The sequence below is a fragment of the Ailuropoda melanoleuca genome, chromosome 8, assembly GCF_002007445.2.
Source record: "Ailuropoda melanoleuca isolate Jingjing chromosome 8, ASM200744v2, whole genome shotgun sequence".
Taxonomy (NCBI): domain Eukaryota; kingdom Metazoa; phylum Chordata; class Mammalia; order Carnivora; family Ursidae; genus Ailuropoda; species Ailuropoda melanoleuca.
The window spans coordinates 70,274,244-70,287,969 of record NC_048225.1 but is presented as its reverse complement, the minus strand read 5'-3'; the positions used below and the strand labels follow the sequence as shown (position 1 = coordinate 70,287,969).

The 13,726-nt window shown below is 38.7% G+C and overlaps 1 long non-coding RNA gene across 1 annotated transcript; it reads left to right on the top strand.

Moving 5' to 3' along the window:
• The first annotated feature begins 64 nt into the window (after window positions 1–64).
• Window positions 65–13,710, top strand: LOC117803400. Its single transcript, XR_004627235.1, has 3 exons — window positions 65–901; window positions 2,531–2,715; window positions 12,936–13,710. It is a non-coding gene; the product is annotated as an uncharacterized LOC117803400 (long non-coding RNA).
• The last annotated feature ends 16 nt before the right edge of the window (window positions 13,711–13,726 follow it).

Below are 13,726 nucleotides of genomic sequence, written 5' to 3'. Positions count from 1 at the left end.
CAGCGAGTGGGGCGGGACCAATCGTGAGTGGCCAGTAAAGAGTGAGGGGTGGGGCTAACTTCCTGGCTGCGGAGCGGACCCTTGGAGCCCTCGGGTTCATGGGAAATTGTGCGAAGGGAATTCTGGGGAAGGAGGTTCCGGTTACCCTGAGACCGCGGGTCGCGGTGTGAGGCGGGAAGACCGGACCGTGGGCCGATGAATGAGCCCGTGTGTGGTCAGCGACATTCGGGAAGGAATATTTCCTTGTCCTGTGCTCGCTCCCTGCTGGTTGTCTGACTGACGTCTTTCAGCACTCCTTTCGGAGTCCGTCTTCCACATAGAAATCGCGGAAATGGAAGCAGAGCATCAACCGTGAAATGACGGTTATCCGTAGTCGTTTCGAGGCCTCCGCGGGCTCCTCCCGTCCAGACCCGCCTTCCGCAGCGCTGTGGGGAGCACGCGTGACTGCGGGTGGTCTGCTTTCTGGAGGTCACGTCCGCGCTGCGGGGTTTGGCCCCGCTGACACGCACGCGCGCACTCCAGCCGCGGTGCAGTGGCGCCGAGCGCCGAGCGCCAGCGCCCCGGCCGGTGCATCCCTTGGCTCGTCTCCGTCTGGGCCGGAGCCCGGGACACTCGATGGCGACAGAACCGCCGGGTGATGCCCGGAGCTCGAAGTCCAGCACCCGCACGGCTCTCTGCCGAACCTCTGGTGACCTGCGCGTGTCATTCCGTGGATTCTGGGTTTGACTCGCGGACGTGTGCAGTAGGGAAGTGTAGCCGCGTGAGCGGAATGCTGGCACGGCAGTCGAAGCTCTAGACCTCGCCCGAGCTCTGCGCCTCAGCGTCTTCCCCGTCCGTCCACCGAGGATTCAGAAGTTACTAGAATACTCGACGGAAAAGCGAACCAACAGTCGCTTGGAAGGTCAGAATAACAGAAACTCGGAATCAGAACAAAATGGAGCGGTTTTAGGGAACAAGGAACCACCTGTCCCACGTGCTTAGACCCCCCCCCATTGAAAGGCAAACAACACAAAGTGTAGTGTGAAGAGTGATATCAGTGTCGTCATCAGTTTGACAGAAAACTACAGGAATATTTACTAACAAGCACTATCACTTCCTAGAAAATGCTACTCTTCTGACGCCTTTGCTCCATAGCCTTTGTAAAACGAAAGAGATAACAAATTACTGATATTACGGACGCGTTTTCTTCCCATCTTCCCAGAAACTATCATTTTGCTATGTACCCATTCAGTCACTGGTGTATTTTTTGCTTTGTGTATTGATATGCAAAATCAATGGTTTTAAAGATTTTAAACTTTACTGTTCTATAACCACACTGTTTTTTGAGATCTAGCCATGATTTTTTTTAACTTAATAGTATTCCTATGACATGGATTTAGCACATTTTTCTTAACAATCTTTTTTACTTAGTATTCCATCACGTAAATATAAAACATTTCTTTATACAATTTCTTAAAGACGGGTATTTTTGTTGTTACACACAAGCTCAGCAAGCATAAGTTTATGGTTTCTTCATGGATAATGGAGTAACCGTCCCTCCATTGAGTGACATCACTCTGTATTCTATTGTTGCTTCTTATTTTAAGCTAGTTTTTCAATATTGATATTTCTATGCCAGATGGTTATTATTTGCCTGATGTATGTTTCTCATTTTATTTTGGATAATTTTGTTTCCTTTTTACTTTGAGGGTATCTCCTGTTTCCACCACATGGTTTTTAAATCCAAATTGGTAGACTTTTAGTAAATGGTCTATTTTAATCCCTTTCAACAACCACCTGGTGATACATGTTACAATCCAGAAAATTTTCTAGGCACTCGATGTATTAATTCTTTTAAAAGTCAAAGCAACCCTAAAAAGTAGGTCCTATTATTCCTGTTCACAAAAGAGAAAATTCATGCGTAAGAGCATCCATCTAGGCCATGATCTTGACTATTTTGCAGGCACATTGTGGGACTTATTTTCTGTATTATTATTAATATTTCTCAGGAAACAGTACTTGGCACTGCACAATGATTAAAAATAATTGATTAAAAAATCAATGGGTTGTGTTAAAATTTATTTTCCAAATAGGGTTGTAACAATATCTTCCATTCCATATGGCCTTCTACAGTGTGAATTTGCCACAGGAGAGTCTAAATATCCTCCCCTTTAATATTGGCAGGCCTTATGCCTTGCTAATAACCAATAGAATCTGAGAAAATTGACTGCTGAACCTAGGTTAGAAAAGGTCATGATTCTTCCCTGTGGTTTCTTGACATACTTGTTCTGTGATGAGCCAACCACCATGTAAAAAGGTTTGACTACCCTAAGACAGTCATGCCAGAGAGGCCACGCATAGGCATTGCAGCCAGCAGCCCTGACTGTGCTCCCACCTGACAGCCAGCATCAATTCTCAGCCTTGTGAGTGGCCGTCTCAGATACCTGGCCCAGACGGGCTTACGTACTGGAAACCCACAAATTGAACAGATTCCAAGCTAGACAATCTCGTAATTTTATTTCACTTCTCTTTTCTTGGTTCTGCCCTTTAGTTGAGGAACTTTATCAAAAAGACGTGACTGCTGCTTGACCCATGAGCTAGACCAGTGCACTTGGAGGTTCCTCCCCTCCCCTGTCCTTGGAGTGTCTTTCCTGCTCCCAGAGGCTGCTCCGAGGACACAGCCTTGAGACGGTGATGTGCTGAAAATACCTGCATGGTGCACATGACTGGGCCCAGGTAGGACGTCTTTATACCCTTTTAAGATCTGGAGGGTGGGTGTGGGGGTCCAGTAGTCTTGCTGCCGCTCAAGACAGATGTCCCATGTAAGCACCTTCTGCTGTACTCAGCATAACAGGGTAACACAACTTTTTCAGAATTGTCTTTCACATAAAAAGTTTTCCTTTAATTATTTTTTTAAAGATTTTATTTCTTTATTTTAGAGTCAGAGAAAGAGTGATTGCATGCATGAGCAGGGACAGGGGCAGAGGCAGCAGGCGAGGGAGAGAGACAAGCAGACTCCACCCTGAGTACAGAGGCCCACTTGGGGCTCAATCTTAGACTGAGATCATGATCTGAGCCAAAACCAAGAGTTGGATATGCTTAACCGACTGAGCCACCCAGGTGCCCCCCAAAATATTCATTTAATTCTAACAGACAGTGTTGTTCACTGAAACTTTTAAAGAGTAGAGACAACTCATATGAACACAGTTACAAATATTTACTGAGCATATGTTTGGAAGTTTTTCACTTTTCCACTTTTTTTATCTCTTTTTCCTTTCTTCATTATACTTTGTCACCCCTCTGCAACAGAACTATTAGATGGTGTAAAACTTAGATTATAAATTAAACCTTTTTTTAAAAAAAATATTTTATTTATTTATTTGACAGAGAGAGAGACAGCCAGCAAGAGAGGGAACATAAGCAGGGGGAGTGGGAGAGGAAGAAGCAGGCTCATAGCGGAGGAGCCTGATGTGGGGCTCGATCCCAGAACGCTGGGATCACACCCTGAGCCGAAGGCAGACGCTTAACAACTGCGCCACTCAGGCGCCCCTATAAATTAAACCTTTTGCTTAGCATTCACGACTTTATGCCCCATTTTCAGAATCTCAGCTGACTTTGACTGCCATTCCCAAGTGAGTTTCACAGGTTTAGTTCCAGTCTGGACTGAATGTGGTCTATAGTCGTACTTGTTATTAAGAGAGGAACACTTTCAATTTTATTCTTCATCCTCATCTCTAGTCAACATCTTTGCCTACTACGGGAAGATCAAGACTCTTTATGTAAGGAATTATGTGTGTAAATCCCTGTTTGCTGGCAACCCAGTAGTGTAGTCCAGGAATATTGGATTGCTTTCTCCTAAGTTGGCTCTCTGCTCTGCTACACATCTAGCCCACCTCTTTCTAGGTCTCCAAGCCCAATGAGTTATCTCTGCCTTCTTTGCTGTTCCTCTTAATCCCTGGAAATATTGCATATTGCTTTTACAGAACTCATAAAAGTAATTTTTAAAAAGTTGTAACTGGTTGTTCTAGACACTTTTTGAATTTCCCATGACTTCTGGTAAGCCTATTCCTCAGAGTGGAGAAAAGGCATTCCTCACTGGGAGTTTGTTGGGGGAGGAGCCCAGCTCATCTTCCCATGATAATTTGAATTTTCTAGAAATGGAATTATGGCTTCATATATCAACTCTTTTTTTTCTGTTTTTTAAAATGTGCTTTTTGGTTCATTTCTTCTTATTTTCATTTAGTTCATTGTGTGTGTATGTGTGTGTGTTTCCCAATTTTCTGACTTGAAGTCTAGTTCAGAGTTTCTGCATCAGTGGCATGTATATCATTCTTGGTACCCTGGTGATCGTAGGTGAGCCAGGAATGTAACATTAATTAATATTGATCATTATCCCATTTTCAATTTTCTTCCAGCCCTACCCATTTAGTAAAAAAGAGTCTTTTTTTTTCTTGGTGCAGGTGTAAATTTTATACCTCTCTAATACTTGCTAATATCCTTTTGTAAAAATAGAGGGAAAGTCTTTGGTGAAACTTCATCTATAGGTATAGAATTCAGCTACCATTTCTTTATTTTTCTATTTTTTTAAAAGATCCTATTTATTTATTTTAGAGAGAGTGCATGAGCGTGTGAGCAGGGGGAAGGGCAGAGGGAGAGGGAGAGAAACTCTAGTAAACTCCACCCTCAGCATAGAGCCCAGTGTGGGGCTCGATCCACAACCCTGAGACCATGACCTGAGTGGAAACCAAGGGTTGGACACTTAACCAACTCAGCCACCCAGATGCCCCTCAGCTACGATTTCTGTTTCCCTTCTACTCACCAATGAAACTGATTTTCCATTTGCAGCCATAATATAAAGTTACAATTTTATTTAGATAAAATGTACATCAATTTGAAACAAAATATTAAGTATATTATGAAAGTGTTGTACAATAATTGAAATTTGAGAAACAATGGCTAGTTCATTTATTACATTACTTAGTAATGAAAACGTAATGTAAATACTTTTAAGTTAATCATTGACACCATGTATTTTCATTTTAGGATACAACCTTTTATCCATGTGAAATAAGTTTTTTATTTTAGGTAGGTTTTTTTTTGTTTGTTTGTTTGTTTTTTTACCTTGAACTTTGTCTATAATAATATTGACCTGCTTTCTTCTTGTTGACATTTGTGTAGTTTGTGTTTCTGTTTTCTTTATTTGTGCTCAAGTTACGGGACTCTGTCCTGCCGTGAAAGCCAAGTGAACAATGCAATCGTTTTCTCTTTCCTCTGCTCTAAATCTAACACCTTGTTGACAAAATTGATAGTAACTTTTAATTCTTAACAGTCTAAATATCTTCATTATCCTAAATAAAGACTTAGAAAATTCTAATTTAGGATACTTCCAAGCCTGGGAGATTATTAAGGAATTTCTTAGAAGAAGCTTGGTAGAAAGGTTGGAAGATTTAACTGTAAAAGTCTTCCAGAAAGTAGAGCAAATATTCAAAAGAGAAGGAAAATACGAGACATATATTAATAAAATTAGAGAAACAGTTCAGGATGTCCAACATCTCAATAATTTTGGTAAACAATATACAAGAAACCATTAAACAACTAAATTTAAGAAAATTTAAGAAATTTAAGATTTAAATTTAAGAAAACATCTTAAAACTAGCAGACTTGAGTTTTCAGAATAAGAGCCTACCAATTACCCAGGGCAGTTGGGAACACAGGGCAAAATAAGTTATATCATTGAGAAAAATGTTAGAACACCGAGAGCAAAGACAAGAGTTTCCAGAAAGAAAATTAAACAAGCCACGTACAGAGGATTAGGAATCTTTACGACCTCTCAACAACAACATTGAAAGCTAGAGGACCGTTGATTGATGTCTTCAAATTGTTGAAAGAAAATTATTTCCAACTTAATATACCATACCCAGTCAAATCAAGTGTGAGGATAGAATAAAAATATTTTCACATGTCAAGGCCTCAAAAAATTTACTTCCCATCTATCCTTTTTCAGAAAATTCCCAGAGAAAGTGTTCCACCAAAACTAGGTAGTAAACCAAGGGAGAGGCAGGCATGAGCTTCAGAAAAGAGAGTCTCCAACATAGGCAGCATAGACGTGGAAAATTCTCTAAATGAATGTATGACAGCTTGCACTTCGCATAAAGAGCAACCATGGCAGACTGAAGCAAATCAGAGCCTCCAGGAGATATTTCTTCCAGAATATAAAATGTTTAAAGCCTTGAATATATACTCATGAAAGATTTAGAAAATTGAGGGAGAATTTGGAAATTGAATTTCTGAAAAGTCTTAGAAAATACAGCAAAGAAAAAAAAAAAGCAGCTATCAAACCAAGAAATAAAAATGGTTTTTTTTTCAGGAAAGGAAAAATAATCATTATTAAATTTGAATGGTCATAGCTATAATAAATCAAACATAGAATATTGACCTAACCAAAATTGTGATGTAATATGAAGAGAAAAGAGAGATGAAAATACATTAATCCTAGTTTCTGATAGTGGGAAGTCATGACCTAAAACCACAAACTAAAAGAAACAAGAAATAATAAAGTAGTGTTGGCATGCCACTGAGAGTCATTGACATATACCAAGAGCCAGAAATGGTGGATCTGTGTGGGGACAAGGGGCAGAGGGGTAGAGAGCGATCACTGCTTATGTAGAATGTCTCGAGGAACTTTTTGATTCTTAAAACTATGTGCGTGTGCAATAACCTTGAAAAACACTAAAATTAGCGATAACAACAGCGATAACATCGATAACAATTAGCGATAATACCAGCTAAACTACTCTCTCTGTGTTCCCTAAGAAAAATAAAGGAAAAAAAATCAATTCTTCTACTAATGTGCTGGATTCCATACCCTCACAAAGACATTGTTCCTTAAATTTTCCACCCCTTTCCTTCTATCATCAGCTTTTTTCTCTTTATTGGACCACTGCCAGAACTAATATGGAAACTTGCTGTATTAGCCCTCATGTTAAAAAGAAAAACCTGCCTTGAACTTGCATCCCGCTTCAGCCGCCTCCCGTTTCTAGGACACAAGGTGTTCGCGCACTGTCTCCGTTACTTCGCCTCACATTCTCTCAGTAGGTGGGTCGGCCTCAGTCTCCGGCTGCCTTCAGTAAGCGTCGCTGCACCATACTGCTCAGGGTCACCACTGCCTTGCACTGACTAACCCCAGTGCAAGTCCAGTGGACAGTTTTCTGTATTTTCAGCAGCACTGATGCAGTTGACACACCTTCCCCTTGGAAATATCTTTCTTGATCTTTGTAATTTTGAACTCTCTCCCCTGACTTCGTTGGCCACGTCTTTGTACTATTCTTTGCCAGATCTTCACCTATAAAGAGGAAGTGACTCAGGGCTCAGTTCTAGAAGAGCTTTCCATTTTCTTCAAAATCTTTGAGTAGACCTACTGTAGAGAGGGTTGAGTTAACCATACTTTTAACTTTAAAGCACATTATAGAGAATAAGGTTCATTCATATTCTTTTCACTATTTTTTTCCTTTTCTATTCATCCCCAACACCTTTTCTCCTTTTGGTCCTCAGGAAACTACTGTGATGTGTTTATTTCTATCATTTTATTCATATGTATTCTTGTAAAATATGTACAGTTGTTTTGTGCATTTTTAAAATTTCAAATTTAAAAATTATGTAAGTAATGAAATACACATTTTTCTCTTTCTCAAGTATCTTTCCAGCCATTCCTCTATCATGAGGTGAGTTATCCATTCGCATGATTTTCAATACCATCTTCATGCTGATGTACTTGATGCCTCCAGACTGAATTTTTCCAGCCTAGACTCCTCCTGTGTTTCAGATTTGTGTATCCAACTGTATACTTAATATCCCTGTTTATTTACCTAACTCAATACTCATATGTCAAACTTGATAATACCCTAAAGGATAAGTCTTAGTTGCCATCCCCACCCCATTTTTTCAGACTCATTAAATGGTTCCACCATTATTCAAGCTAGAAACCTGGGAGTCTTCTTTGATTCCTAAACTCTGCTCCCATTCCCCAACCAATGCAAACACTGTGCCCAATTTCCCAACAAATACTGGCCGTTCTACCTCAAAATTATATCTGAGTCCATCCACTTCCCCCCTTCTTCACTTCCATTAGTATTTATTTGCAAATGAAATAAGTAAATGAATACACCAGGTTTTGTGTAATAGGAAATTTCATGTACTAGTAAATGTAATGAAGTAAGATGGGAGATGTTTAGAGAAAGATGGAGGGGTGCGTCTTTTATGCAGAGAGATCAACCTGAGGATATCATGTTTGAGCTGAGACCTGAACCCTGAGAGGGAGGCATGCAAAGACAGAGGAGCGTTCCAGGCAGACAGCTGCAAGCGTAGGGGCTGTGATGAAATGAATAAACAATTACTGAGCAAGACAAGTTCGTCAAACAAATACCCTGTCAACTTCAAATGTATGAGAATGACGAAACAGCAAAGCAAATATTGCATTAATTAATCTCTGCTAAATTTTAATTTTTTCACAAACTTTTCTTTTCCCCAATAATATTGATTTGTTAGGTTTGTAAAATATGCAGAGAGAAATGGAAATATTCAGTATCCCTTGTAAAGCCTACTATAAAGTATGCTCCTCTTGGAGTCATTCTGTTGGAAAGGACTGATATAGGGTTTAATAAGTAACTGAATCTCGATGAGAATGAATTGCTGCTTCTCCTGACACAGCAGTTGCCCCATAGTCCCTAGCTCATCCCAGAGCCTTGAGCTCTTCAAGCTCAGAGGATGGAGGAAAACCAGCGTCTTCATTTCCCTTCGCCCTCAAGAAAGCCCTCCAGAAAAGAAGGTGTGATAATCTTTAACTTTCCTGAGGCCTCTCTAAGGCAACTCTTTCTACCTGACTTTTAGGAAGAATAGACAAGTAGCCAGGCGCAAAATTGTAGCTTTATGATCATTAAACTTTGTTCAAGCTTTTGATACCCTCTTCTCTTAGCGGGCACCCAGGGCCTTTATAATATCCTTCAATTTCTAAAAGTCAACAATATGTCATTCTACCCAAATCTGTGTTCTCCCGCCCAACCTTACACAAAATGTTAATTATCTCTTCCTTCTTACAACCCGCGGAACATGAAATCCACAGTATTCAGATATTGTTATAAAATGTAGCTACTTTATAAATTCAAATTTCATTTAGATTTGGATCATCAAAAAAAAAAAAAAAGGCAAGATGAGACTTGAAAATTGTTACCTACCGGGGGAATAGTCATGTAATGTTTCCTCTCTCTATTGCAGAGACTGGGGAGTCTCCTGGAAGTCGTAGTACAAAGTAACTTTATCTGTGCCGCTTAGAGTGAAGTGAGAAAAGAGCTAGGATTTACAGCAAAATAATAATAACAGTTACCTATCAGTCTATCAGCATGTTGTTTACAGGCTGCAGGGAAATGTACGATTCACTCTTAATCTCATCACCTTGCTGACACGTGTTTCTTTGGCCCATAACTGGAAGGTAATTTGACCCATCTCATAAATAATCTAGGAATGTCTTTGAACAACAGCTGTGAGCACCCTCATAGTCAATCTTGATGTCATAAATCATTTTAACTCTATCATTTGTGAGGTGGGTCAACAATGTCATTCATAACACTTAAAGTATCAAAATTTAAAAGTTATTTTTTAAATAATTAAATTAGTTAATAATTAAATATTCCTCAGATAATAATATATTATCAGATGTGCTTCCTTGAATAGAAGAGAAAGGGTATGTTTTCCGCTATTAAACGGAGAATTGCATGTAAACATCAGGATGTCTTGTCTGTGCCCAACCACCAGGATGAGTACTGCCATAAGCTTGTCTTCCAGGTGAATAACATTCCAAATGGGCATCTTACGTGTTGTGGGAAAAAAGTTTAGAATCCCTGGGCTGAAAGAGAGCAAGCAGAATGAAGTCACAAGTTTAGTCTCATCTGGACCTGTATAGATACCAAAGGAATAACTTTTCTAAAGACAGACAGATCCTGCTAACTTTACACAGCAAATAAGTGCTAGATCACCCACAGGAAAATGGCAGAAGCAAAAATAAATCCTCTGTAAAGCATTATACTGATACCTGAAGCTTCCAATTCCTCCCGTTTCTTTTCTTTCAAATACAATTTTGAGCACTCAGCTTAAAATGTGTACATAGAGGGGCACCTGGGTGGCTCAGTCAGTTAAGCATCCAACTCTTGATTTCAGTGTCAGCCATGATCTCGGAGTCATGAGATTGAGCCCCGCGTTGGGCTCCACGCTGGGTGTGGAGTCTGCTTGGGGTTCTTTCTCTCCCTCTCCCTTTGCCTCTGCCTCTGCCCCTCCCCCCCTGTGCTTGAGCTTGGGTGCATGCACTCTCTCTCTAAGATAGATAAATAAATAAATAAAATGTGCACATGGAAATTAGAGATCATGGGTATCTACCTACCCCCCAAAATAAGTAAATAACCATCAAAACAAATCGACAGTAAGAATTATAGACACGGATCCTAAGGCAATCATGTTTGTTATGTTACAAAAGACAAGCTTGAGAATTTTGGCAAGGATACTAGAAATGAATACTACAAACTAAAAATAGTGCAACATGAAAAAGAACCAAATAAAAATTCCAGAACTAAAAATTACAGTAGTCAAAATTGAGATCTCCCTGGATGGGTTTATGAGCTATTAGACACAGAAGAAAGGAGAATTGGTAAATTGGGTTTTATTAAAAGAAGCTATGCATAAGGAAGCACAAAAAGGCAAAAAATAAAAGTAAGAATGAAAGGGTAAGCAGCATGGAAGACTAACAATATTTGGAGATGTAGTGGCTGAGGGTATTGTAGAATTGATGAAAGAAACTAATCCACATATTTAAGAAACCCAGTGATTCCCTATTAGGATATGTAATCTTTACTTAGATACATCTTAGTGAGACTACAGAACACCAAAGACTCAAAAGAGAACAATTGTAGATTGGATTTTTAAAATATTCAAAAAAATGCTGTTCCCAAAGTCCACATTAAAAACACACAGATACAAGATAGCTGAAATAGAAATGTTGGAAAAGATATAATACATAAATACTAAACAAATACAGAAAAGTAACATTGATATCAGGCAATTAAACTTTTAGGCAAAAATCATACCCTGAGATAAAAAGTTGCCTTCATAATGATAAAAGTTTTGTTTTGCCAGGAGCATATAGCAATTTTATTTTATTTTATTTTATTTTATTTTATTTTATTTTATTTTATTTATTTTATTTTATTTTATTTTATTTTTTATTTTTTAGAGAAGGAGGAGGGGGAGAGCAGAGGGAGAGAGAGAGAAGCAAGCAGGCTCCATACTCAGCACAGAGCCCAACTTGGGGCTCAATCTCATGACCCTGATATCATGACCTGAGCTGAAATCAAGAGTCGGATATGCTTAACTGACTGAGCCACCCAGGTGCCCCAGAATATAGCAATTTTAAATGTGGATTATTTCATATAGAGAAAAACTTGAGGAAATAGAAAAATGCTAATCAAACATGAGATTTTTTAACACACCTCTTTCAGAAATTGACCAAATGAGCAAAACAAATTTTGAACACATGACTAGTAGATTTGACCTAATAAGTATATGTAGGAAATTGCACACAATAATTAAAAGCATGCATTTTTTCAGGCGCAGGCAAAGAAAACATTTATACAGATTTACCTTTTGCTGACCATAAAATAAGTCTCGACCAATTTCAAATGTTTGAAGATGTATAGAGCATATTCTCCGTCCACAGTGAAATTTTGCTAAAAATCAATACGAGTAGGATAACTAGGAAATCCTATCTATTTAGAATGGAAGAAATACATTTCTATTCCACTGAACCATGAGACTAGCTAAAACAGACAATCATTCAGTCGATAGGAATGAAAATAAAAGAATAAACACTCTCATGATGATTATGGTGGGAAAAAAAAGAAGCTACAGGTTGTATTAAGAAGAGTTTTGCAGTGTTGCTAGATACAAACTCAACAAACTAATTGTATTTCTATATACCATCAACAGCAGAAAATGAATTTAAAGATATCGTTTATGATAAAATGAGAAACAAAACAATAATTACCTAGAAATAAATCTAACAGAAGAGGGGCAAAACTTCTTTTGTATGTCGTATAAAATTGGAGAGACTTTGGAGAAGACCCAAGCAAATGGAGAGATAAGCCATGTTTCTGGATTGAAAAACTCAATGTGCTAAATATGGTATGCTTTCCAGATAGAAAGCCTCTAAGTAAAAAAAAAAAAAAATCCCAACAGGATTCTTTGTTATTGTTTTTGTTTTTTTGGTGGAATTCACTGACTCATGCTAAAACTTAGACGGGGGCACCTGGGTGGCTCAGTCGTTAAGCATCTGCCTTTGGCTCAGTTCATGATCCCAGGGTCCTGGGATCCAGCCCCAGGTTGGGCTCCCCAATTAACAGGGAGTCTGCTTCTCCCTCTGCCCCTCCCCATGCTCCTGCTCTTTCTCTCACTCTGGGCTCTGTCTCTCTCGCTCAAATAAATAAATAAACTCTTAAAAAAAAAAAAAGGCTTATTTTGAAGCCATAGGAATTTGGCTGTAGCACTGGCTCGGCATAGGCACGTGTAGAATGAAATAGAATAGAAGCCTAGAATCAGGTCCACACATACATGGACACTGGACAAAGCCAATAGTGGGAGAAGGAAAGTCTTTCACTTAATAGTACTGGGGAAAAGTGCATATTCATTTGGAAAAGAAAATGAAATTTGGTCCATGAATATATTTATAAAACATGACAAAGCAAAAGCCACAAAGACAGACTGATAAATTTGCATATGCCAAAATTAAGACTATGTTTTCATCAAAAGAGGCCATTAAGAAAGCAAAAAGGAAAAATGTATCAGAGTGTAAGGAGGAAGAAATTATTTGCAACATATATAAAGAATAAAACTCAAATCCAATGTCATTACAAAAAAAGGACTACTCAAAAGAAGAGAAGCAAATTGTGAATAACATACGGAAAGGTGCTCAACTTTATCAACAATGAGTACATATTAAAATGACCGTGAGATAGAGAGCACCAACTCACCGGACGTGCAAAAGCTAGAATTCCCACGTGTCAAGTAAAAGTGAGTACACTACTTCAGAATATGACTCTGATTTATTTAGAGGGGTTAAAAATATGCATAACAAGCCTGTATTTCTAGAGATACTCATACTTGGGTGCACTGCATTGTATATACAGAATTAATCAGGGCAGCATCATTAATCATGCTATTAAAATATTGGAAACACCGAAGTATCCATCAACAACGGAATGGATAAATAATACACGACAACAAAGATAAACTAGAATCATACGCAAAAGCTTAGATGGAGCTTAAGCATAATATTGAGGAAAAGAAGCAAGTTGCCAAGAAAAAAAAGCATGAATTTATTTGTAGTAAAGTTCAAAAAGAGGTAAAACTAAGCTATTTTAGGGATGCATATATGTCAGTAAAATTATAGATAAAAGGAATAAAGTGATAAAGTCCGGATGGCAGTTGCCTCTAGGAAGGAGGAGTGGTAAGCGAGGGCCACATATAGATTTCTGGGGTTCTGGCAGTGTTCTTTTTCTGGACCTGAATGTTGGCTCCTTCACAATAAGTTATTGTACTGCTGTATACTGTTTTGTGTACTTGACTTTTTTGTGTTACGGCCCATGATTTTATTTTTTATTTATTTATTTTTAAAGATTATTTATGTATTTGACAGAGACAGAGTCAGCCA